This window comes from Hyperolius riggenbachi, chromosome 4 (assembly GCF_040937935.1).
Source record: "Hyperolius riggenbachi isolate aHypRig1 chromosome 4, aHypRig1.pri, whole genome shotgun sequence".
NCBI lineage: Eukaryota > Metazoa > Chordata > Amphibia > Anura > Hyperoliidae > Hyperolius > Hyperolius riggenbachi.
This window is the reverse complement of record NC_090649.1, coordinates 427,779,039-427,806,512: the sequence shown is the minus strand read 5'-3', so window position 1 is coordinate 427,806,512 and position 27,474 is coordinate 427,779,039. Positions and strand designations below refer to the sequence as shown.

Genomic DNA, 27,474 nt, shown 5'->3' with positions numbered 1-27,474 from the left:
AATAGCAGTCATTTGGGTGCTGGAATTAGTGTTAGGTATAACGAGGTGGCAGGTAGTGTTAGGCACTAGGAGAGGGGGTTAGTCTAAGGCATGGGGGGGGGGGGTGGTTAGTGTAAGGTAGTAGGAGAGGGGGTGGTTAGTATTTGGCATTAGGAGAGGGGGTTAGTGTTAGGCACTAGGAGAGGGGGTTAGGCAGTAGGAGAGGGGGTTAGTGTTATGCAGTAGGAAGAGGGGGTTAGTGTTAAGCATTAGGCTGAGGTGGGTTAGTGTTAAGCATTAGGCTGAGGTGGGTTAGTGTTAAGCATTAGGCTGAGGTGGGTTAATGTTAAGCATTAGGTTGAGAGGAGTTAGTGTTAGGCATTAGGGGTGTGTGTGTGTGTGGTTCTGTGTGTGTGTGGGTTAGTGTAAGGTATTAGGTGGGGGGCTAGTGTTAGGCACCAGGAGAGGGGGTTAGTGTTATGCTGGGTACTCATAATGCTATTTCCCGCCCGATGGATGGGTGATCAGAAGGGAAGTTGCATTGTGTGTACATGTCCAAAGTACACCTGATCTATAAAGTGATCGATTTTCCAATTATAAGTGTGCAAAATTGATCACTTTATCGATTGGGAGCTGATCTGACATGTCGGAAATAATCGCCCAATTCCTGTTGGGTGGGAAATTGCATTGTGTGTACCCAGCATTAGGCACCAGGTGAGGGGGTTGGTGTTAGGCAGTAGGAGAGGGGGATAGTGTTGGACATTAGGAGAGCTGGGTTAGTGTTAGGCATTAGGTGAGAGGGTTGGTGTTAGGCAGTAGGAGAGGGAGTTAGTGTTAAGGCCTGTTTCCACTACACGCAGATTGGATGCAGAAAAACTGACTCCAATGAAAGCCTATGGGCCTGTTTCCACTAAACGCGATTTTTCTGATGCAGATTTTCTCATAAGCATTCATTGGAGTCAGTTTTTCTGCATCCATTCTGCATCCAATCTGCGTGTAGTGGAAACAGGACCTTAGGCTAATGCCTAGGCAGTAGTAGGGGGAGGGTTTGTGTGAGAATGTGGGTCTGGGTTAGTCTGTAGTAAAATATCAGTAATGTAAATTACTGATATTTTTACTAGCAGCACCAGTTTGACACCCAACTCAAAAGTTGTCAGTGCTACACGTACTCCGAGTCCATAAAGTATACTTTTTGGAGTGTTTCAGTTTTCTTCCACAAAATGTGTAGTTGGGTTTCTACCTAAAATTAGATTCTATTTCTGTAGCTCTGCTGGTATTCCAGGGTGAATGGGGTGGGGCCTCAGGTCTGTCCCTGTACAGCTGGGCTAAACAACTGCTCTGGTTGATTTTACGCTGTGTGTGTTTGAGGAACAACTAAGGGCTCATTCACACTGTGTGAGTCGGCGAGTTTTGACTCACTGCACGTAGTGTGCATTTTACATGGGAACATGAAAGTCCATAGACTTTCATTTTATCATTTACACAACAACAGTGAGTGCATTTTAACTTGTCAGGAGTTAAAATTCATGGAAATGCACAGCAACTCTCAAACCCATTCACACCCATTCATGAGTTTTTATTCATGCATTTTCATGCATTTCAACTCACTGACTAGTGTGAATGAGCCCTAAGCATATTCCTTCTTTGTACATTTTGTTACATCTAAAATGTTATTTTTTTTTTAGACATCACCATGTAAATTCACAAGGTTTTGCTTTTCATCTCTGTAGCCACAAATACATGGTGCGAACAAGCGGGCTGTCTGGTATCACTTCCATGTGAAAATGTAGACAGACTCGTATTATATGTGTCATTAGCGCAAACCACTTTGACATTCCACTGTACACATCCTCTGTCAGTTTCTGAGCACTTCTACACTCTATAGAATGCAAACCAAAACAGTGCAAGTACCTGCAGAGCTCATAGAGAGAGAACCGCGGTCCTACTAATGGAATTCTTCAGCAATGACATCAATCATGATGGGCTGAATCTGTTATATGTTTGGTGATAGATGTTGACTGGCAACTTTTGAAAGATCTGGACTATAGGTTGTATGGATACATCAGTGGATTTAATCCTAAAGCTGGGCTCACATTAGGGCTAAAATCTACAATGGTGACCAATGGACAAACCAACAAGTCGATACGGATCCTGTGTTATCTATAGGATGCGTTGACACATATTCATTGAGCAGAATGCAATGTCCCGATCTGCACACCTTTTCTGGGCATTGCGTGAATCAATAATATCTATGTCCATTACAACGGATGTGGATGGGCACAGCTGATCATACATCCGGTCCACTGTGACCATCCACATGGTGAACCTGTCACAGTGTGAACCTAGCGTAAAGATTAGCCATAGCAAAGCTTCAGGGTCATAAAGAGATGATTTGCAAATTCAGTAGTGGTGCATTGTGGGTGACCACAGTTGTTCACTTAAAGCTGAATTATTGCAAATACCTTCTGTTTTAAAGAGAACTTGAGGTGGGATTTAATTATGTTAGTGGGGCACAGAGGCTGGTTGTGCACATTAACTCCAGCCTCCGTTGCCCCATGGTGTGCCTCCAGGACCCCCCTGTGCGCCGCTATACCCCCTGCAGTGCTAGCGACACACAGCGTGTCACCAGCACAATGTTTACCTCTGCCTGTCTGTAAGCGCCGCTCCCCCGCCTCATCCGTATCGGCGCTACCCGCCCGCATCCCTTCCCTCCCGCTGGTTGGAGGGAAGTGACGCGGGCGGGTAGCGCCGATACGGAGGCGGCGGGGGAGCGGCGCTTACAGACAGGCAGAGGTAAACATTGTGCTGGTGACACGCTGTGTGTCGCTAGCACTGCAGGGGGTATAGCGGCGCGCAGGGGGGTCCTGCAGGCACACCATGGGGCAACGGAGGCTGGAGTTAATGTGCACAACCAGCCTCTGTGCCCCACTAACATAATTAAATCCCACCTCGGGTTCTTTTTAAGAAGGCAAGTTATACTGCGTTTTGGCTTTTTAGTAGGAGGGCTTTTTGGTCTCTTTTAGTCCCCTATACTTTCCTACTGGTTCTGGGTCTCCCCGAGCTGCTTGGATACTAGATTCAGGGCAAAGACAGCTTCATATGTAAGTTGGAGACTTAAGGGGCCCATAAACTGGTAAATTTCAACCATCGATCGGCGGCTGATTCGACCACTCTGATTGGATTGGCTAGAAATCGATGCAGCAGGAAGCATGATCGATCAGCCAATCAATCGATTTCCGGCCGATTTCTGTCAATTTACTCGATCGGTCCGGATGGAAAATCAAGGTCGATGGCCTATAGATTTGTATTGGATAGAATGGTGCAATAATGCATTTTGATCAATTTTCATTCTGAAATCTATTGGAAATCTGTTCCTAGTGTGTGGCACACATCACATAGATTCCTGTCAGATTGGACCTGACAGGCATCATCTATCTGATGGTCGAATCTGCTGCAAATCTATAAGTGTATGTCCACCTTTATGCTAGGCATACACCTAGCCAATTATGCGCCGGATCGAGCCACTGGCTCGATGCCGGCGCATCCCCACTCGTGTGCGCGGATCGATCCCCGCTTGTCCCCGCCGGCGCTGCTTATCTCCCGCTCGATTCCCCGCTATTGTCCGCCAGCGGGGATCAAGCGGGGAATCTATCCGGCAGGTCATCGGACCTGTCTGATATTATCAATCGAACCATCAGCGGTTTGAATTGATAAGGGCTGAAAATGCCTTGTATGCCCAGCATTAGAGTGGCTACATATTGTTCGATCTGCTACCACATCGATTAGATTGAAGTTAATTAGAGAGGGATCTATTGCCTGGCCACACGCTGCACACCGATTTCTAATAGATTCCAGCATGAAATCTATTGGGAACTGTCCTGCTGCCTTCCCCCTGGTGTATACGCCTGTGTGCAGTGTTGAAGGCCTGTATCTTGTATGGGGTGTATCTTGTCCTCCTCCGGTAACACAAATGCCTGTACCACATGACAATAGCGCACGTAGTGATATCCTAAATGCACCAGTATAGGTTCTTACGATGATTTAGGACACCGGAGGAGGCCAATATTCATGCTGGTGTGACAGGTGAGCCTTCAATACTGCACACGGGCGGGACACATACACACTTGGAGGACACCGGCTGGGGGTTTGTCAATCGTAGTGCACCCGACCAAACCCTTTCATCCAAGATTTTCCAGCATTCCCGATCAAGCTTTTTGGCTGGAAATCGAAAGATAAAGTGGACGGCCATGTTGTGGCACCAATTCTCCTCTGGTTGGAAAAATGATTGGAAGGTCGAACAGCCCACAAAATGGATCAATGCCTGGGCACCCTTAAGGCTTGTACACTTGCTTGACTGAAGTCCGATAACTGATAATGACCACTTCAGCCAATAAACAAGCATGTGTACAGCAGCCCCCAAGCAGAGAGCGATCCACCCGGTAGATCTACTCACCCCAACAACGGGCGATTCTGTTGTCCACGCCGCTCCCCCGCCCACTGCGTGATGTCACACATGCACCGTTCCGTCAGCCCTATCGCATAGCAATAGAGCGCGTTGACAGCTACACAGCTGACACACGTCCGTACAGCTGAGTCTGTTGCCCAAGGGGATCGTGTCCCGATAGGTGACATCCATCAAAGCTGTGTATGCACCTTTAAGCCACATACACACAACTGTTGTATTGACTTGAGCTGCGTCTTATCAGTCGGTGGTCGCCTTGTCGTCTTGATAAAAGTTGTACAACTTCTTCAAGTTGTTTGATAATTGTGCATTTAAAAGACTTCTGTTGAGCGTTTGTATGAGTTTTATGTAACTGGAAACAAACGTTTCATAGATAATCTATTATTATTATGCCTATACACTTCCATTCTACTGTACAGGATGCTGTTAATCAGACAGCACATAACTGCTCTCAGCCAGCCCAGTCTTTAGAAAGCAGTGCTCCAGTTGATAAGGAAATAACTTTTTAAACATTCCTAATTGAACTTTTACTTACTATAAATGTCTGTCACCCGTGGCAGAGAACGTGTTACATATGAGCAATTACTGAATGGGTAATTGTTTTAGTGGCTCTGTTTCCTTGATTTAATATAATTAGTCTGTCTGATGGTCTGGCTATTTTCCCTTTGAAATGGGCATACTCATTGTCAATATGCCCCTAGGTGTTTTTTTTCCCATAGTACTGCACCTCACATAGAATAACCAGCTTAGCTGAGGAGCAGCAGGACTGTAAACTGGGGTTTAATGAGTGTGAATATATGCAGCAAAACCAACACCAGCAACCCCAGGAGCCTTGTGTGTGTGTCACAGTTTTGGTGTAAAAACTATCCAACAAGGTGTGAAGAGACAACATAAAGTTGGGAGATGGTGGCTAAAGGCAGAGCCTGTGTGTGAGTGATGAGCTGGGACAGGATATGTCACCAGTTTACTGCTTAGTAAAAAAATCAATACTACACTGTTTACTTAAAGAAAACCTGAACTGAAACTGAAAAGTCAAAATAAGCATACACAAGTCCTGCTTACCTTCCATGTAGTCTACTCCTCAGTGTCTTTCTCCTGTCCCGCGTCCTGTTTGTCCACTGTGATCAAGGGAATTTTCAGTCCTCCATTTTGAAAATGGCCAGTACCCATAACAGCTTTCTGGTCAGCACACAGTTAAACTGTAACATCGCCCACTTGAGCCATAGGGAAACATGGACATCACCTGGTACATCAGTTTTCCTCTCAGCTATAACTGACAGCAACTGATATTTTATTGACAGCAACTGATATAGTTTCAGTTCTGACAAAATGTTGTCAGAACTGGAAGGGATTATTGTCAGAAGAAAATAGTGAGCTTCTGAGAGGAACTGATGGCAAGGTAACTATGTAATGTTCATTTGAAGTTACCTCATGTGTTTATTTTAAATATTTTTACTCAGTACAGGTTCTCTTTAAAGAGGCTATTCCAGGAACTATCTCCACCAGTGTGTGATTCTCTTAACAGGCTCCATTCAGTTCCAGGTAAGGGCCCGTTTCCACTAGCTCCAAATTTAACATGAATTTGCAGTATTTCCTACACAGGCAAGAGGGGCAGGATGACGCTGCCTAGTTGTTTAAATGCTTTGCTGTCCAGATCACACTGCTGTGAGAATCTGGATGGCATGCTGCAGAATCCCTATAGCTGTGCATGGTATGGCTTAGCAATTCAGCTGCGTCTTAGCAGCACAGTTGGAGCTCCTCGTGAAAACTGGCCCTAAGGATAGGTTCAAACTTGAGTAAAAAATCACTCCAATTTAGCAGGGAGCAGGCAGATGTTTAAATGGATTTTATGTTAAGCATAGGATCCAATAGCATTTTCCACTTAAACTGAAACAGAGCCTGAGCACACCGCTCATTCCCGACCCACACAATTGTTTCGGAGACATAATCCATGCAAGCCTATGAGAACTGACAGTTTCCGGGCTGTTTCCCCCTCCGTTCCAGATATACTCACCTTTTTTCTCTGTGTTTTCAGCTGCCACCCAAGTTCTCCACCACTGCTTGCACTGCTGGCCCCAATCCAACGCTGAATCTCGCCACTCTCCTGTCGGCTGCTTAGATCGGGTCACTATGGTTACTTACAACCGACCCTCTGATGTCATGAGAGGTGCAGGCTGGAAGTAATCATGGTGAATGGGCGCAGTGGCAGGAGAGGCCGGTGGCAGGAGAGCAGTGAGATTTGGCACTGATACGGAGCATGCGAGTTACGGCAGAGGGGGCCCGTAAAGCACGGGGTAGCTGCCAGGCACAAGGAGGCACCCCTAAAGTTAGGCCCCAAGCAGGGGATTGCCTTGTTTGTACCCTGGGGGCCCCCCTGGTAAGGAGCATTAACCCCCCTGGCGGTATGAAAAATTCCACCAGGGGGCAGCGCAGCAGTTTGTTTGTTTTTAAATCATGTAGCGAGCCCAGGGCTCGCTACATGATAGCCGCTGCTCAGCGGCATCCCCCCGCCCGCTTCGATCGCCTTCGGCGATCTCCGATCAGGAAATCCCGTTCAAAGAACGGGATTTCCTGGAGGGCTTCCCTCGTCACCATGGCGACGGGGCGGGATGATGTCACCGACGTCAGCAACGTCGGGATGTCATTGGGAGTCCCGATCCACCCCTCGGTGCTGCCTGGCACTGATTGGCCAGGCAGCGCACGGGGTCTGGGGGGGGGGGGGGGGGGGCGCCGCAACGGATAGCGGCGATCGGGCACTGATTGGCCAGGCAGCGCACGGGTTCTGGGGGGGGGGTGCGCACCGCAACGGATAGCGGCGATCGGGCGCGGGCCGGCGGCGATCAGTGTGCTGGCGCAGCTAGCAAAGTGCTAGCTGCGTCCAGCAAAAAAAAAATTATGTAAATCAGCCCAGCAGGGCCTGAGCGGCACCCTCCGGCGGCTTACCCCGTGTCACACACGGGGTTACCGCTAAGGAGGTTAAAGGCAGAGGATCAGGACGACAGCCAGGCATGTTGGGAGTAGTCTGTTATTGTTGTGGAGTACATCACAGCTTTATTATTTTTCAACATTTTTTTAAAAATTTAATCTGTTAAAAAAAGAAAAAATGGCAGCCTCTATACCCCTTTCACTTCAAGTGTCCTTTAAAAATCAACTGCAGTGTGAAGTGGACTGCCATTTAATATCATTCTGTAACAAAATACTTTGTGTAGGGATGACTTATATTTACTATGTTTGTATTATACAGTGAGTATTATAATCGTGTATTGTACAGTGAGTTCTGTTGTTGTTTTGTTGTTTTTTTTTGTAGAGTAGGTGTTAATCTTAATAAATTAGATGGCTTACATTTTTGTGCAGATTTACTGCAAGCTTTGTCAACTCTGTTAATGAGTAGCAAATTCACAAACTAATACTAGACTAATTTGCCTACTAAACATTCCTTTTAGCACACAATTAGTAAATGTTAATTAAAGAAATTCAATAGCAAACTTTGCTGACCTGCAATTTCCAAGTTAAAGTCGCAAAGTTTTATCAAAGCAAATCGTTTTTGTAGTTTGATTGGGTTTCTGTTGCTACCATGGTAACTGTTATACATTACACTGGATTTTCCTAAACTCATGTCATGCAAGCTAATTGGTAGCAATCCAAAATAGCTGCGATTGGTGGAATGTCATTCATTTTATTCTGCTATTAAACTTCAAGACATTCTAATAAAGCTTAGCTCTGCTCTAGGCATGCATGTTTTAGTCCGTTTTAGGTTAGAAAGATATATCATTGCCTTAACCCCCCTGGCAGTATGAAAAATTATGCCAGGGGGCAGCGCAGCATTTTTTTTTTAATTTTTTTTTTTTTTTTTAAATCATGTAGCGAGCCCAGGGCTCGCTACATGATAGCCGCTGCTCAGCGGCATCCCCCCGCCCGCTTCGATCGCCTTCGGCGATCTCCGATCAGGAAATCCCGTTCAAAGAACGGGATTTCCTGGAGGGCTTCCCCGTCGCCATGGCGACGGGGCGGGATGACGTCACTGACGTCAGCGACGTCGGGATGTCATTGGGAGTCCCGATCCACCCCTCGGCGCTGCCTGGCACTGATTGGCCAGGCAGCGCACGGGGTCTGGGGGGGGGGGGCGCGCGCCGCAACAGATAGCGGCGATCGGACCGGCGGCGATCAGAGTGCTGGCGCAGCTAGCAGCAAAAAAAAAAAAAAATGAAAATCGGCCCAGCAGGGCCTGAGCGGCACCCTCCGGCGGCTTACCCCGTGTCCAGCACGGGGTTACCGCTAAGGAGGTTAAAGCACACCTGAGCTGAGAGGGATCTGGAGGCTGTTTAATTAATTAATTTATTTATTTTTAACCAACACAGGTTGCCTGAGTGTTCTGCTGATCCGCCACCCCTAAGGCTATGTTAGCAGCAGAGCATGGATCAACGTAGCAACCTAGACAACTGCCTGGGGCCTGGTAGGCATCAAGGGGCCCAGATGCTGCTTTCTCTTACCATTCTCCCACCACAGCTTACCAAAAAGTCTATGGGGAAGAGAGGACTGGTACCTTGCCTTGGGCCCCGTTTCACCATGATCCTTTTCTGGTTCACAGTGGCCGCTGAATACCCTTTGAGCAAGCAGGAATGCAGCGGATTGTGACCGTATTGCCGCATGTTATGCTCACGTTGAATACAGTTAAGCATACAGCCAATTAAAAGTATGCTTCACTCTTACTGTTAATGGATAACAGTGACAGTAAGTGTGCATGGCGTAATGGAGCAGCATATCTGCTGGGACGTGAAAGTTGCCATTCTGGCAAAAACTTTTCAAGGGCCCCAGGGAGCACAATAAAGTGTGTGGGTGGGTGTGTGTGTGTGGGGGGGGGGGGGGAACTGGCAGTTGGCTCAGGGCCCCTTCGGGTGAATTTGTTGTCAGCTATAATGATTCCTGAGCAATGCCAGACTGCATGCTCAGTTAGGGATTTTATCAGGGCTGATAATAAGCAGGCTGAGCAGTGAAAAATGAAACCGAGAGCAGGGTAGGTGTTTTCTCTAATGTTCCTACTGATATACAGTATATAGTAAAATACATGACGTTGCTTCGTCTCTGTTTCACTTTAAAGAGGAACTCCAGCCTAAACAAACATACTGTCATTAAGTTAAATTAGTTATGTTAATTAAAATAGATAGGTAATATAATCTCTTACCCACCCTGTTTTAAAAGAACAAGCAAATGTTTGATTTCATGATGGCAGCCATCTTTTTGGTTGAAAGGAGGTGACAGGGAGCATGAGACACAGTTCCAACTGTCCTGTGTCCTGAGCACCTCTCCCAGTTGCTAGACAACGTGAATAACAACATAGGAAATCCCATCATGCTCTGCACAGCATCAGGAAATAAAAGCCTGGGCTCTTTTTTTTGATGGGTGGAGCTTAGCTAAAAATGCAGCTAAAAATGATGCTTTGGTAAGAAAAACAAAGTTCTGATGCTGTGAAACTGTTAAAGAAACACCAAGCCTTATCAGTTCTGCTGAGTAGATTTTTAGTCCGGAGGTTCACTTTAAGGAGTAGTAGTAGTGACATAGTAGAATGTAGTAAATCATTCAGAATTCCCAGTTTTTCATTAATTTATCGTGGTTTCAGCATCAGAAACATTTCTTATATCTATATATATTGCTGTATGTTTGTATGTAGGCCTGCCTAACCAGTGGTTATTTTAGCTATGTGGAAGTCTCCTCCCCCAGCATTCTGGGATACCAAGTATTACTTCTACTGGCCTCAGAACACATTAAACAAACATTCAGCAGCGATGCACTTGCCAGCAGTAAAGATGTCACCGCCTCTAATAAATTTCAGAATGTAAATCAGGATGAGAAATAGGTGAGGGAAGATTTTACAATGAGCAAACACCGACTAAATAATTTATAAACGAATATCGGAAAAAATAAGCATTTCTATTCATTACATTATTTTCACTACAGTACCTCTTAACATGAGAGGAAACCTGGATATAGGAATCATTACATCAGGTCATTTTTATAAAGCCTTTTTTTTAGCATTATTAATTTAATAGTTTATACAATAAAGTCAAAAAGTGCAGCTTTCATTGGGGATTTAATCATCCAGAAAGGGCTTCATGTTCATTTTTCTTCTCTGATATCTTTCAGATTAGAACAGAAACAAAAAGAAAATTAATAACAGCGACTGTAGTTAAAATTGTCATTGAGATTTCCAGTATGAAGATATTCCTGTGTGACAGTAATACAGAGACTGCTGTGCAAGTTATTGGTTTGTAAATGTATTTTGTCCTTGAGCTTGTACAAAGAAAGTAATTCCATTTGGCTCCCCCGTATAGACGAGAATCAATTCCTTTCTCTGCTTTCTCCCCGAGCCCTCGCTTGTTGCCTGTAACAGGTGATATATGGCAGGGACATGATAGAATTGAATGAAGATGATTGGTTGAGGTGTCATGTAGCAGCATGAATAAGTCGCAGAAATGTGAAAGGTTAGTGAGAGACCTCAGTGCCTCCACCAGACTGGCTGATGACTCCTGTGCTGTCTGCTACTGAGGCTTCCTATATGGGGAGAGGAGGGCAGAAGCTGACCTCGCAGTAACCCGTCACGACACCCTGACCTCAGAGCAACTGGTTATTCTGTATTTCTTACAGTCTTAAAGGGAACCTAAACTGAGAAGGATATGGCTTTTTCCGTTTAACCACTTGCCGACCGCGCACTCATACCGCGCGTCGGCAAAGTGGCAGCTGCAGGACCAGCGACGCAGTATTGCGTCGCCAGCTGCATGCTGATTAATCAGGAAGCAGCCGCTCGTGCGAGCGGCTGCTTCCTGTCAATTCACGGCGGAGGGCTCCGTGAATAGCCTGCGGGCCGCCGATGGCGGCTCGCAGGCTAAATGTAAACACAAGCGGAAATAATCCGCTTTGTTTACATTTGTACGGCGCTGCTGCGCAGCAGCGCCGTAAGGCAGATCGGCGATCCCCGGCCAATCAGCGGCCGGGGATCGCCGCCATGTGACAGGGGACGTCCCGTCACTGGCTGCACAGGACGGATAGCGTCCTGTGCAGCCCGGATCTCCAAGGGGGGGCCAGGTAGGAGAGGGAGGGGGAGGATTTTGCCGCGGAGGGGGGCTTTGAGGTGCCCCCCCCCCCCGCAACACCCGGCAGGCAGGAGCGATCAGACCCCCCCAGCACATCATCCCCCTAGTGGGGAAAAAAGGGGGGCGATCTGGTCGCTCTGCCTGCACGCTGATCTGTGCTGGGGGCTGCAGAGCCCACCCAGCACAGATCAGCTACAACAGCGCTGGTCCTTAAGGGGGGGTAAAGGGTGGGTCCTCAAGTGGTTAAAATAATATTACTTGCCTGCCTCTCCCTGCTGATCCCGTGTCTCTAATGCTGGGTACACACGATACGTTTTTCTGCTCAATTTTCCATCCAATCGTTTTAAGGTTCCCTTTAAAGTGGGATTGTCAGCCATAAAAACAAATTCCATTTACACACTGCTCTGTTTTTTTATGCAGCCTGCAACCTTACCCTGTGTGGCAAGCATTCCAATCTTATCAGGAATGTTTCTGCTGTCAAAAATCTCATCTCAATCAGCCTGGCTCTATTTGGTATATCGGCGAGGAGAAGGAAGCTTGTCATCACCGCTTACACATTCCTGCTCCTCACTGATTGGCTGAGGGCAGTTCAGGGAGCTGCTGAAATACAATCTATGCGGTGCTCACATGTGTTTACAAAGCAAGCTACATATGACAGTGCAGTTTCTAGTAGGAAGTGACATCATGATTGCCTGCAGTCAGAGGGAATAAAAATGGAAAATGCCAACAGTTTTCTCTTTATTTACTATATAAGATTCACTGAAATAAAAATGTAGACCGTGCAATACATATGTAAGTAGAACAAGTATTTATCAACTTATATATGTGTTTTTTTTTTTTTTTTTTGGGGGGGGGGGGGGTAGTATGGCTGTTCCTCCTGCTTTAACATTTGTACTCAAGCTCAGTAAATATTATCCTTCGTGACCTTGGAGCGATTATTAGAGTTGCATTATAGGTAACGAGCGCTATACATATCCAACATTTAGCTGTAGCTAATTATTGCGTACTGCTCTATGGAGAGGGGAGGAGGGACAATAGACAGAACACAAGCAAATGTCATCTGGCCGCTTCCCTTGCCATCTTATTATAGTAGTCTATATAGGCAGCATGAGTCATCAAGGGGAGAGGGCAGTGAAGAATAGGCAACCATCTGAAACAGGCTTGATTGACCTGCAGGATTTTTTTCTCATAGCTGTATAGAGCAGAAAAATAATGTATGTACATTTTTATACAAATATATGCAGCTTGAAAATGGACCAATCAGTTTAAACCTGGGTGGGACTTGATTGATCTATTTTCAAGCTGCATATATTTGCATAACAACTTACGTATATTTGCATAAACAGAAATATTAGCATATCATTATTCATCCCTATGGACAATCAATAAAAACATTGTTGTGACTTGATCATCCCTAGTTCTAAATAAAAACAAAAAACGCAGCTGTGCTTTTATTAAATGCCTCAACTGCAGGACATAATTGTGACGTTAAAGGAGAACTGTAGTGAGAGGTATATGGAGGCTGCCATATTTGTTTCCATTTCAGCAATACCAGTTGCCTGGCTGTCTTGCTAATCCTCTGCCTCTAATACTTTCAGCCATAGGCCCTGAACAAGCATATGCAGATTAGGCATTTCTGACCATGTCAGATCTGACAAGATTAGCTGCATGCTTGTTTCTGGTGTGATTCAGACACTTCTTCAGCCAAATACCAGCAGGGCTGCCAGGCAACTGGTATTGCTTAAAAGTAAATACATATGGCAGCCTCCATATACCTCTCACTACAGTTCTCCTTTAATATACAATGTTCTGCTACAGAATGTAATTTACAGTAGAAATTAGTTATTTGTAACAGCACTAGATTACCAATGATTTGTGTAGCATTGTTAAATGATTACCTTTTTTTTCTCCCAAAAGAAAAATAACCCCTTCTGTCACTTCTGTCACTTCAATCAATTGTTCTTGCTTGTTCTGAGGTCTATGCAGGCGCCTCCCAATCACTACATCTGACCCTGCTTGTGGGGGGGTGATAGCAATCAGCTAAATTGTTGTTTTTCTTTATTTAGCTCATTACTATTGTATTCCCCCTACTGTGGGAGGCTTCCTGCTGTGCTGCCCTCTACTCTTCAGGGCTGAGGCTGTGTTCCCACTTGAGCGAATGGACATTTTTTGACCACTCTCACTCCCTGTAAACAGGGTAGTATTATAGGGATCTCCATTGGGCTGCAAAAGAGCAATTGGAATCCTCAACAACTGGGAGAATTCTCATTGGTTTATTATGAACCAATGAAAATTCTCCCTGTTGCTAGTGGGGATTGGCCTAATGTAGCCTATGGAGAGCCTCATGCTCCTGCCGGCCTCCAGGATGAATAGACAAGGACCAATCGGAGGCAATTGGCGGTGGGTCAGGTGAGCAGCATAGCGCAGCTGCAAAATGGACGGAGCGCATCTGCTTAACTTCAACCGAACCTTATGGTGTGTACACACTTAAAAGATTAATGAAAGATCTTAGACCAATTTTACCCCCTTCCATGTAGTATGAGAGCCATACTCTACACAGTCTATTCTATGGAGCTGAACTCCCCATCAGATAAAAATTTTTGCAACGTGCTGCACACAAAGATGCTGTACACATGCAACAGATCAGTATCTGCAAAAAATCTGTTCCTGCAAAAGATCTGTTCCTGCAAAATGCCTTCATAGTCTATGATATCTCCAGATCCTCATATGCTGGGCATACACGGGCCGATGCGCCCTTATCAATCGAGCCACTGATGGCTCGATTGATAATTTCCGACAGGTCTGATGACCCGCCGGATCAATACCCCGCTCGATCCCCGCGGGCGGAGAATAGCGAGGAATTGAGCGGAAGATAAAGAGCGCCTGCTGGGACGAGCGGGAATCGATCCGTCCGCCCGCGGGGACGCGGCGGGAGTCGATCCGGCCACCCGCGGGGCGCGGCGGGAGTCGATCCGGCGGCTAATCGAGCCGCCGGATCGACTCGTGTATTCCCAGCATTACACACCTTGTTTAACAGACATTCATCTGCATATCTGACAATCATTTGCAGATCTGAAGATCCATCCTGGGGATCTGATCTGCAGATGAATGTCTGTAATGCTGGGAATACACGGAGCGACAGTTCCGATGACCGTGCGGATCGATTCCCCGCTCAATACCCGCGGGCGGACAATAGCGGGGAATCGAGCGGAAGATAAGGAAGCGCCCGCATAGACGAGCAGGAATAATCGAGCCGCAGGATCGTTAAGTGTATTCCCAGCATTAAACAAGGTGTGTATGAGGATCTGCAGATATCATAGACTATGAATGCATTTTGCAGGGACGGATCTTTTGCAAATACTGATCTTTTGAATGTGTACAGCATCTTTGTGTGCAGCATCTTGCAAAGATTTTTATCTGATGAGGAGTTCAGCTCCATAGAATAGACTGTGTAGAGTATGGCTCTCATACTACATGGAAGGGGGTAAAATTGGTCTGATATCTTTCATTAATCTTTCAAGTGTGTACACACCATTACTTTCACTGGCAGCTCCTTCAGATTCAGCCGCGGCTCCGGTTCTGCTGTGTAGCCGCAGCCCGAATTGCTAGGCCGTGCCATTCAGGATTTGGCTGCGTTCTGCATAAATCTGCAGCATGCTGTCCAGATTTGCACCAAGATGTGATCTGAATGGCAAGCCATGTTATAGACCGTTTTCCTGTGCAGATTGCATGCGGGGAAATGCTGCAAATCTGTTGCGGCCAGTTAGGCGGCGTCGCTAGGCTGATCCCTAATTGATCGGGTATTTGCCTGTGGTGTATGGGCAGGCTGCAGCTGTCTAGGATCAGATTTGATCAGAGAGAGATCAGTCTCTTGGTCTTATCTGCCCATACATAATTCAGTGTATGTGCACCTTAACAGATCCCTCTGTAGTCAGAGAGGGCTCCTATCTCATGGTCATCGAGTAATGTATGGCCACCTTTTGGGTCCTTTTCCACTGACTGCGATCCACTTCAAAAAGCGCATCACAACAGTTTTGCCAAGCATTCCAAATTTACATGTAAACTGCAGTGCTCATTTCCGACTACTGCGTGTCACTTTTTCCCCACATGCAAATGTCGGTCTGTGCGATTCTCGGCGTGATTGTGCTTCGTTTGCTGCAGCTATTCGCCGCAGGTGTTAGTAGTGGAAATAGTGGGTTGCGTGATCACAAAGCAGCACGGTTGCAATTGCGCTTCCCAGTGCAGGGGCAAACCCAGGATTTTAAAGGGGGGGGGGGATTCCTGAAAGTTCTCCCTCAGCCACGCACATTATAGTGTAATAATATGGTAGGACATCATGCTGGGTACACACAATGCAATTTCCCATCCAACTGACAGAATCTGACAATTGTTTGCTAAAATGACCAGTCTGCTCCCGATCAACAATGGGATCGATCAGGAGCAGCTTGGATACAGATAATGACAGCTGACACTGCTAATGAAGGGGAAAGTGAAGCGTTCACACAGCAGGTTACAGGGCTGTGCTCATACCTGACTCTAAGTTCCCCAGAGCTGCTCCATGCTCTGTACACATGCTGCTGCTCCATTCTCTGTATACACGCTGCTGCTCCATGCTCTGTACACATGCTGCTGCTCCATTCTCTGTATACACGCTGCTGCTCCATGCTCTGTACACATGCTGCTGCTCCATGCTCTGTACACATGCTGCTGCTCCATTCTCTGTATACACGCTGCTGCTGCTGCATTCTCTGTACACATGCTGCTGCTTCATTCTCTGTATACACGCTGCTGCTTCATTCTCTGTATACACGCTGCTGCTTCATTCTCTGTATACACGCTGCTGCTGCATTCTCTGTATACACGCTGCTGCTGCATTCTCTGTATACACGCTGCTGCTGCATTCTCTGTATACACGCTGCTGCTGCATTCTCTGTATACACGCTGCTGCTGCATTCTCTGTATACACGCTGCTGCTGCATTCTCTGTATACACGCTGCTGCGGCATTCTCTGTATACACGCTGCTGCTGCTGCTGCATTTTCTGTATACACGACGCTGCTGCTTCATTCTCTGTATACATGCTGCTGCTTCATTCTCTGTATACACGCTGCTGCTTCATTCTCTGTATACACGCTGCTGCTCCATTCTCTGTATACACGCTGCTGCTCCATGCTCTGTACACATGCTGCTGCTCCATGCTCTGTACACATGCTGCTGCTCCATGCTCTGTACACATGCTGCTGCTCCATTCTCTGTATACACGCTGCTGCTGCTGCATTCTCTGTACACATGCTGCTGCTTCATTCTCTGTATACACGCTGCTGCTTCATTCTCTGTATACACGCTGCTGCTTCATTCTCTGTATACACGCTGCTGCTGCATTCTCTGTATACACGCTGCTGCTGCATTCTCTGTATACACGCTGCTGCTGCATTCTCTGTATACACGCTGCTGCTGCATTCTCTGTATACACGCTGCTGCTGCTGCATTTTCTGTATACACGACGCTGCTGCTTCATTCTCTGTATACATGCTGCTGCTTCATTCTCTGTATACACGCTGCTGCTTCATTCTCTGTATACACGCTGCTGCTTCATTCTCTGTATACACGCTGCTGCTGCATTCTCTGTATACACGCTGCTGCTGCATTCTCTGTATACACGCTGCTGCTGCATTCTCTGTATACACGCTGCTGCTGCATTCTCTGCATACATGCTGTTGCTGCATTCTCTGTATTCACGCTGCTGCTTCATTCTCTGTATACACGCTGCTGCTTCATTCTCTGTATACACGCTGCTGCTGCATTCTCTGTATACACGCTGCTGCTGCATTCTCTGTATACACGCTGCTGCTGCATTCTCTGTATACACGCTGCTGCTGCATTCTCTGTATACACGCTGCTGCTGCATTCTCTGTATACACGCTGCTGCTGCATTCTCTGTATACACGCTGCTGCTGCATTCTCTGTATACACGCTGCTGCTGCTGCTGCATTCTCTGTATACACGCTGTTGCTGCATTTTCTGTATTACCACTGCTGCTTCATTCTCTGTATACACGCTGCTGCTGCTGCATTCTCTGTATACACGCTGCTGCTGCTGCATTCTCTGTATACACGCTGCTGCTGCTGCATTCTCTGTATACACGCTGCTGCTGCTGCATTCTCTGTATACACGCTGCTGCTGCATTCTCTGTATACACGCTGCTGCTGCTGCATTCTCTGTAAACACGCTGCTGCTGCTGCTGCATTCTCTGTATACACGTTGCTGCTGCATTCTCTGTATACACGCTGCTGCTGCATTCTCTGTATACACGCTGCTGCTGCTGCTGCTGCATTCTCTGTATACACGCTGCTGCTTCATTCTCTGTATACACGCTGCTGTTCCATTCAATTTCAACTGTAAGGGCTTGTTAACACTAAGGGCCCATTCACACTTGCAAAACGCAAAATGCTAGTGCTTTTGCTAGTGTTTTGCTCTGGCGATTTTTGGTGAATAATGGCAAAAAATCGCCATTCACACTTGAAGATTTTTATCGCGATTAGCGCTTCTATAGCACTAAACACGATCGCTGGGAAATAGCCTGAAAATGGTGCAGAATACAAATTTGTGTTTGGCGATTTGTGTTAATCGACGGCGATTAACGCAAATCGCCAAACGCAAATTTGTATGCTGCACCATTTTCAGGCAATTTCCTGGCTTTCGCGTTTAGTGCTATAGAAGCGCTGATCGCGAAAAATTTGGCAAGTGTGAATGGCGATTTTTTTTTTGGGCCGTTAATCGCCACAAATCACCAGAGCAAAATGCTAGCAAAAGCGCTAGCATTTTGCAAGTGTGAATGGGCCCTAAAAGCGCTCGTGCAATGATTCCCTGTCAGAGTGTTCACATATGAGCGGTTCGGATCCGACCCACTCATCAAAGAGCTGCCTGTACCATTTTTTTGGTGATTTTGTTCACATCTGAGCGGTTTGATTCCGACCCGCTCACCAAAGCGCTGCTTGTACCATTTTTGGGGCGGTTTGCCTCAATGGAAGGTATAGGGAAATCGCAAAACTCTTGAAAAAGCGCTTTGTATGGCGATTTTCCCAGCTCTTTTAAGAATAAATACATTATTCTTTTTCAGTCAAAGTGTTCACTTCCTGGCTTGCGTCAGGAAGTGAAAAAACAAATCGCTCTGTAAAAGCGCTTAGAAAAGCACTTTGCAAAAAAATCGCAACGCGCAGGAAAGCGACGGGAGGTGCTAAAAATAGTCGGGCACAAAATTGCAAAACGCTGGCATCAGAGATTGCAATTTTATAGGTGAACAAAGCCTAATGGCCCATACTCACGGGCGCGTGTGCGCGACAGTTCGGCGACAGCTCGTTGCCAGGTCCCTCCGCGTACACACGCGGAACAGGGGTTAGTGAAGCGACGGAAGGCGTTCCTCCCCCCCGCCGGAAGCGCCGTGAATTCTCTATTGGTTGCTGTCGCTAGTCCGCATACACACGCGGACTAGCGACAGTTGCGGCGGCAACTGTCGCCATGCAATTGACCGCGCCAATCGCCTGGCGACAGCAGCGACGAGCGACGGTTCGGGGTGCTCGCCTCATACTCACGAGCGACCTGTCGCCGCAACACGCACGTGCCACGTGATTGCGGCGACAATTGTAGCCCGTGAGTATGGGCCATAACGGAAAGAAAGGGAGCAGTGCTGTGAGCTGCAGGATGCCTACAGATATTCTGGTGTCTCAACTTGTGCCTGTCTCCTGACACTGCACCGGGCCCGGTCTGAGGGGGAATTCTGGGCAGCTGTAACCTCCCCCCCCCCCCCCCCCACCCCATGCATTTGCCTATGCAGTGGACTATAATTTCAAGCCTGTACTCAGCTATAGTGTGACATATTTTATTTTTTTAGCAAGTTGGGTTGTTGCATTCTGTCGTTGCATTTATTTATTTTAGAATGTCATTTTCTCTCTATGCCCTCCAATCTCAATGCTGAAAAAATATTGATGCTGTATGTAAATGAATAAAGAAATTGGGCTGCGCAGGATGATAGAAATGAATCATAAGTTTGCAGCATTGTATAAGAAAGGCGCCTTTTAGGGGAATAAAAATCTAAGTAATGGTGTTTATTCCTGTGTAAACATACTGCAGAGGCAAACAGCAGAGCAAAGCGCAGAGCTCTTGTTTTGCCAGGTTGGAGAGAACTGCTAGGGGTGCCTTTGCTCAGTGGCATCAATCACTGTCCAAAGTGAGATCAGGGGCTGTTATTGTTTTGCAAGCTATTGTTGTAGAAAGGCCAGGCTTGAATCACTTGGGTGAGCAGCAGCACAAAACAGGATTCCTTATTGAAGTGAGAGATGTGTCTGGCAGGACCCTGCTTCCTGGGGGCACACAAGCTGAACACCTGGGACTTTTCTCAGAGAAATCCGATCCTTCGAGTGTTATCAGACATCTCACACTGGCTGAGGTGCTCACAGGTCACACTGGTCTGTGGAAAACATGCAATTGTCATCTGAATTAAGTTAATGAGTTAAGCTGACCCTGTGCTGGTCAGTGAGTGTTAAGCTGGATACTCACCTGAGGACTCTGAAAGATGGATCCCAGTGACGATTTAGCCCTATCTAGACGATGCGATTCTTTGTACGATTTCGATTACGGTTCTATTTACGATCTGATTAAATCCGGCATGTCCGATCAGGATTCGATTCGATGCAGTTCGATTTGCCATTGCAAATCGAATCGAATCCCGATCGGACATATTGGATTTAATCGGATCGTAAATAGAATCGTAATTGAATCGTACAAAGAATCGTACCGTGTAGATGGGACTTTTGATTTGTATATTTTCTAAAGGTGCATTTTTTCATTGCAAAGGCCATCCCTACAACACATTTCCTATTGCCACCCCAAATGTTTGCTAAACCTTGGAAACCACAATATCAAGGAAGAGAAGGGATTTTGATGATGACGTGGCATCAGGTGGTGGCCACTGTCGTGTGACGGGCCTTCAACCTTTCAGTGAGAAGAGGAAAATCTCCTCAGTTCTCAGTAAGAGATATGCTTGTCTCAGTCTAGCCTTCAGCTGCCTCAAGGCTGCACATGATCATTGACTGATTACAGTTGGGTTGAGAAACAATTGAATTTTTAAAGGTCTTCCCGACCTCTTCCTCACTCATCACTGACCCTGCTGAGTGGGAGGTGGGGGAATTCAGCTGTGTTGGATTTTCTTATTACTGTTATTTTCTCAGTTGATAAGGCACCTCACAAGGCCTCTCGCTCTCCTGTCCCCACTCTCCGTAGCAAAGTACAAGCACTCTCATTAGAGCCAAGCACAAAGGTATGTTGTTTGATCTTTCAGGTGACAAAAACATTTTGTGCAATAGGGAAATCACCAAATACATATAATCCTTAAACATGCAACCTAAACCTGCTAAAGTGCATATCTGAATGGAGCAGCATACAAATGTACTAGACGGTAGTGCACCGGAGTGTGGAATTTAGTACAATGAATGCCAGGTTTGTGATCAACAGCAAAGAGGAGGTCTGGGAAACATCCCAAGCATTGCTCCACAAGCAGGGCTGGATTTTCTATAAGGCATTGTAGACACGTGCCTACAGGCGCCTGGGGATGGAAAGGCAGCTCCTTCCCCTCTTTTAGTTCCTCCCTCCTTCCTTACCTATACAGAATCCCCAGCAGAGTGTAGATGGGGTTGCTTACCGGTCTCTCAGCATTTCACTTCAGCCGGGGGCATCTTCATCTACCTAACACTTGGGGGTACCTCTAACTACTTAGTATTAGGTTGTCAGAAGTATCTCAGTAATAAAGGGCACCTGTGGCTAACTACATTGGGGAGAGGTGCGCAGAGGAGCGCAAAGTCTAAGGTGCCTGAAGATTTGTGCCTATAGGCTCCTGTGATGTAAATCCAGACCTGCCCACAAGTATTGCGGGGGTCCACACCTGCTTTCTCAAGCTTTTGTATTGTTGAAAAAACAACATACAGGTACTGTGAGCACTAAGCACTTATTTGGCTGTATAAGTGTCACTTCTTATTTTATGCACTTTGAACCCAGGTTATCTAATTGAGACAGTTCTGATTGAACCGTGGATATGATATATATGTTATGGCCAGAACCCGAAGTTTGGCCACTTCTAGTTCTGGCCGGCCACTTCGGGTTCTGGCCGGCCAATGTGCGAAGTGGCCGCTGCGCTGCGGCCAATGTGAGGAATGGAATGATTCATGTAAAATGAATGTATCTTCTGGCCGCAGCGCAGCGGCCAAATGTATCGCAACCTAGTTCATTTAATGACATTAAGCCGGTGGCAATGAAACAGATGAAGCCGCTGGCTTTTGCTCTGCCTCTCTCTCCTTTCTCTTACTATGGGCAGCCGGTGGGGACACGCGTGTCCCCTCCGGAGTCGTTCGTCGCGGCAGGGAAGCCTGCCGTTCTTGCAGAGCGGGCGCTGGCAGAAGCAATGTCTGCAGCCTCCCCGCTCTGCTTTCCTGGCGCGACGAACGACTGTCCCCGCCGGCTGGCCATAAGAAAAAGAAGAGAGATGCGGGGGGGGGGGGGGGGGGGGGGGGGGAGGAGATGAGAGAGGCAGAGCAAAAGCCGGCGGCTTCATCTGTTTCAGTGCCGCCGGCTTAATGTCATTAAATGAACTAGGTTGCGATACATTTGGCCGCTGCGCTGCGGCCAGAAGATACATTCATTTTACATGAATCATTCCATTCCTCACATTGGCCGCAGCGCAGCGGCCACTTCGCACATTGGCCGGCCAGATCCCGAAGTGGCCGGCCAGAACTAGAAGTGGCCAAACTTCGGGTTCTGGCCGTAACACATATATATATATATATATATTTATACTTGATAAGGATGGCCAAAGAGGAGGTTTATTATTTCTGTTTTTAAATGGTTTTATGTGGTTGAAATATCTTGAAATACAGCTCTAACTGAAACACTTTCCAACTGATGGTGCTGTGATTTGACCATTCTTCCTTTCCTCTGGTGGGATACTGTAATTCTCATTGTGGTCAGTGCACATGCTGGGTGGATAGTGCGGCTCACAATCTCTTGCTTGTCTATTCTTTATTTATGCAAGGATTACTGAAATCGTTCTTTGTCTGTCGTAGTGTAAGCATGAAGTGACAATGAAAAGTGAAACCAGCTTCTCTCATCAGTACAGGAAGTGCACTGATGAGAATATGTGCATTCAGTGTGCCATCTTATTTGAAAACTTTTATTATTTTTTTCTGGTGAAAAGTGCATTTTTTTGTATTTTTTTTTATTGAATATTAACTGATAAATAGAAAATTGGAGTCCATTTAAAAAAAATAAAAATTAAAATGGAAAATCCCTGGTTGTTTATCACCTTATCTACAAGTCATCTTCTATCCATGTTCAATGGAGCATTAAAATATTTTTATTTTCAGCATAAATGATATCGTTCCCCCACTGCTTAAATAAATGGCCTTATTAAAATGAATGACGCCTTTGCGGTGCTCTGCCTTTGTCTTATGCGCAGCGCTCATTTTTGATGAATAACCCCATTTGTCTTCTGTGCTGCACTTTCTTTCGCTAACAAACCTTTTCATATTTTATTTATAAGCTCATAATTACAACTGGCTCGAACAATATTTGAACAAGTGAAAGAGCTTACATCTGTTAGTAATTCTTGTAGCCGGTGTACATTTGGATACAAATGAGTTTCGGATGGATCTGTGTTTTCGCAGGGCTTCAGTAAATGTTTACATGAAGAAAGGCGCACGGTTTAACTGTGCTGGGGGAGGGGGGGGGGGGGGGTAGGGGTGTGTTGCATCTGAGATGTGCTTTGGTGAGGATTTCTGTGACAGGCTTGGCCGACGTACTTGCCTTAATTTCATGAGTGGCAAAATTGTAGGATATCCATATATGGCCTCATTACAGCCTGATAGGCCAAGCTATCTGTTTGGTATTTGATTGGGTTGTTCCTACACTGTATGGCAAACTCAATTTATATAATCAGATACTCGAAAATAAGTCAATACATTGCAAAGTGAGAAGTTACAAAATAGAAGAGAGATCAAGAAATGATTTATATTCGCCATGTAATAAATTGATGTTGTTTGATACACAATGAGCCTGCATGTCATCATCTTTACTACTGGCAGTCAAGAAAAAAAACACCAACTGCCCTTATCTATAACCACATCCACTACCAATGCAGCAGGCTAGTACATTCCCTAACGCAGAAAATGTTTCCTACTGTAAGGATCCCTCTTGTAGCGTATTCTGCCCATTGCAGTGGAGCTGCAAACGGACAGTTCTGGCTTATCTGCTTGCATTTGGTTGTGCATTTGCAATGGTTCTCATTGTCATTTGCAATCGCTCTGCAGTTCTGGGTAGCTCAGGATTCTGTCATCATTCCACCTCTTGCTTGCTGCAGCTGAGCTGCGGCCAGATAGGCCTGGATTTCCTGCATGCATGTTGTTACATAATTCTGCATGTTTTTCTTATGGGGGTCCTTTGCATTCACAGCCAGCTAGCAAATGGTAATCAAGCCAGCTCGGGATTGAGTGATTACCATTCAGCTGTGTGGAGATTTGCATACTTGCATCCATTGGCTGATGCCAGCATAAAAGTCTGACTCCCATTTCATACCCCACCCGTCATAGTGGTCAGTACGCTGATCTACTGGGCACCTTTTTACTCTGTATAGTTTTGTTATTGTAGTTCTATGCAACCTTATTACTTGTGCTTTAGCTAGTTCCTGATAAATATATATGCAGACTTGCTAATATATATTTATCAGTTAGTTGAGCCGTTTTATTATTTTCCTTATTATTGTGTATTGCCTAGTTCCATGCTTGATGGACGTTCGCTGCATCCGCGGTGGATCAGTGAAGTCAATTATCCAGATAGCTTGGATTCTGCCATCACCACGTTGGTGACTGTAGTATTCCTGCTACTCTAGTTTCTGGGAATGTAACTATAGGCTGCAGTTGGTATTAGTTAGGTTCTATCCTGTAGTCTGGCCTGGGTGGATGCTTGCTGGTGACTGTTGTTAGCCTGCTTGCTCTGCTTTTGTGGACGTGACTGTGAGCTGTGGTTGCTACTAGTTACGCTCCAATCTATAATCCAGTCTTGTATCTGTCTGAAAGCTTGCTATTGCTAAGGCAGCACAGTGCGAACTAAGGCAGCGCAACATCGCACTGCGCTGCCATTGTGTTTTATTTGTAGCGATATTGGAAGCCCAGAGCTGCAGTTGATCTGGGCAGGCTGTGTAACCTCTTCCATTATCCAGCTCTTAGCCTTGTTGTGCTTGTGGTCAGAAAGTATGACCCCCCCAGCATTACACCTACGCATATAATTCCAAACGCTCCCAGAAATTACCTATTAGGTATCATTAATGACACAATTAAGACAGAAGCAACTCGCCTTCTCTTTAGGAACTTGTCATACTATGCAAAAATACAAGAGTGGGAATCCTATATTTGAAAAGAACTTCCAATACTAAAACAGGTATACAACCAAAGGAAAATACCAAAAAAATGTAATACAGTATGGGCTAAATGGCTTAAACACTATAACACCTCACTAGACTAAGATGTCAATTATTCACATATCCACTATAGTCTCTTGGTTTCGAAGTCCTTTGGGATGAAGACCACACCAGTCGACAGCTCAATGGGTATGGGTTGCAAATTATGTTATGCATTTACAGGTTCGCCCCAGGATGTTGTAACTGGGAGCCACCTGTTGTTGTTCTTTTAATTGTATTCAAAAATAAAAAAAATTGGACTTTAAAAACAAACAAACAAACAATGCAACAGGCTAAAAGGTTGTGTAGATCTCATATGCTCACTCCAACCTGAATAATTGAAAATATCTTCTGTTTTAAGAAGGCAAATTTCTGTTTTGGATAGTGTTTTTAGTTAGAGGGCCTTACACACTTGCTGCTTGGTGTACAGCTGCACCAAGCATATCGTAATATAGTAATATGGAATATGTTAACACTTTATAAATCAATAATATTGATTTAACCCCATCCTGCTCACTCACACTAATCCGTTCACCTTTCAAGTCAGTTTACAACAGTCACCAGCATGTCATTGCTATAAAAATAATTATCCGTTGACTAATTTCATGTGCTGACAAATGCAGCTCCAGCCTTGCTTGCTCAGATCTGATTTTACAGTAATGTGAGTGAAGCTGTAGGTTTGTGCGAAATTTCTGCATTACCACAAAAAAAAAATGACAAAGTACCGCAAATGCACATTCAATCCCTGAGGTGTTATTCCCATGAAGTAAAAAATGCCTCTATGTGGGAAATCCAAGGCATGGACAGAAAATAGCAGGTCTACCATTACCCTCTGGGTAAAAGAGAACAGTAAATCAAACTTTTACGTAAAAGCAAATCTTTTAATGAACATATTTATCACATTTCTTTCTTTTGTTGTTCTTTTTCAATACAGTTTTTTGGGGTGTTTTTTTTGTATCATCGCCACTGCCCAGCTGAAAGGCACCATTTATATAAGTGAAAACCCCTTTTCAGCTGCCAACCTGAACCACCCCCTTGACTTTAACCCCTTCCTGACACCTAACTTATACCTTCTCCTTTCTGCATTAGTCCCTTTTTGATGGATCAGGTTATTTTTGAGGCTGCCAGTGACAGGCGTCTCATAGACGTCTGTGTTAAATTTTGTCAATTGGGTGCCCAACCAATCATTTGGATGCCAAACGCGAGTAAAAGCCAACTACTACATAGAATAGTTTGGGTGCCAAGTTTTACATTAGTGTTAGACACTTTTAGGGGGGAGTCAGTTAGGCATTAGGTGGTGGTGGGGGGGGGGGGGGTTAAGGTTAGGCACTTAAACCGGTGGGTTAAGGTTAGGATAGGTGCCAAGTAGGCCAATATTTTACTATAAGCAGCTTGTCCCATCCCCCATACCCCACACCAACCTCAACCCATACAGATGTTTCCTCCTGATGCCTAGCCATAAGCTCTTAACCTATAACCTATAACCTAATAATAATAACCTCCATTAGCCATTGTCACTTCCAGTACATGACACCTAACCCTATTCAATATTTCCCATCCGTCATCTTCATCCCCATGGCAAACCCAAGCCACAGTGGCCAGTATCTTAACAGCTGGTGTTTACCAGTCTAATTTAATTTGCCAAAGTCACAAAAGCATGCAGGGCGTTTTGAGTGTATAATAGCTAAGTGCCTGGCACAGAATATCGTCCCCAACAGCCAAGCATGGCATTTTACTATAATAAAGCTAAACCCTGGCACATCTGCGAATATGCCAAACTCAAAATCACCGTCTCATTGCCAAGTGCTATAGCCAAGCGTTGGCTCCTTTGCTAATGCAACAGCACCAAAGTTTACCAGTGACCAATGTGGCACATTCAAGTTTTACCTGTGCCAGGTTTTTGCTGAGATTTACCCATGAGATCCAACCCAAGTGGAAACAATTCAGCACATAATGCTACGCAGTGAAAGCTCATCTCCTGTTCAAAAAGTGTACCATAATCACTGCTACTGTTTAGCTTAAAGGGTAACTTTGTACATAGCAAGGAAATGAACAGCGCTACTTAAAAACAGGCAAGTGCCTACCTGCAAAAGAGTGCAAGCCCCACTTGTGGGATATAATACACACCGAGCATACACATGACCTGTCTACCACTGGAGGAGGATGTTAGTTTCCTGTAACAGCTTGCATGCAACCTATTAAGTACTCGTCCCTCCCACTGCGAAGAAGTCGATCCTCCATGGGAGGGGCCTAACACTAACTAAATCCTAACCTATGTATATGCATAGCCTGGGTGCGGCTAATCAAATAAAATCGAAAATTGAAAATTGCGCAAAAGGTGGATCAGCGCAACACCAGGCCGCCTCCGAATGGCCTCCAATCAGAGGTGTGCTGAGCCCCCCCAGAAACTACAAACGCACCTTGAACCCAAACAGAAGCTCTGCATAT

The 27,474-nt window shown here is 45.7% G+C and overlaps 1 protein-coding gene and 1 long non-coding RNA gene across 6 annotated transcripts in view; both read left to right on the top strand.

The window, feature by feature from the left end:
* Positions 1-27,474, top strand: part of MACROD2 (mono-ADP ribosylhydrolase 2) — a 3,010,403-nt gene that overhangs the window by 766,405 nt on the left and 2,216,524 nt on the right. The gene's annotated exons all lie outside the window — the stretch shown is intronic.
* Positions 1-27,474, top strand: part of LOC137570919 (uncharacterized) — a 96,853-nt gene that overhangs the window by 2,511 nt on the left and 66,868 nt on the right. The window contains exon 2 of the long non-coding RNA XR_011031235.1: positions 5,907-5,983. This is a non-coding gene — a long non-coding RNA (uncharacterized lncRNA). The remainder of the gene's footprint in view (positions 1-5,906; positions 5,984-27,474) is intronic.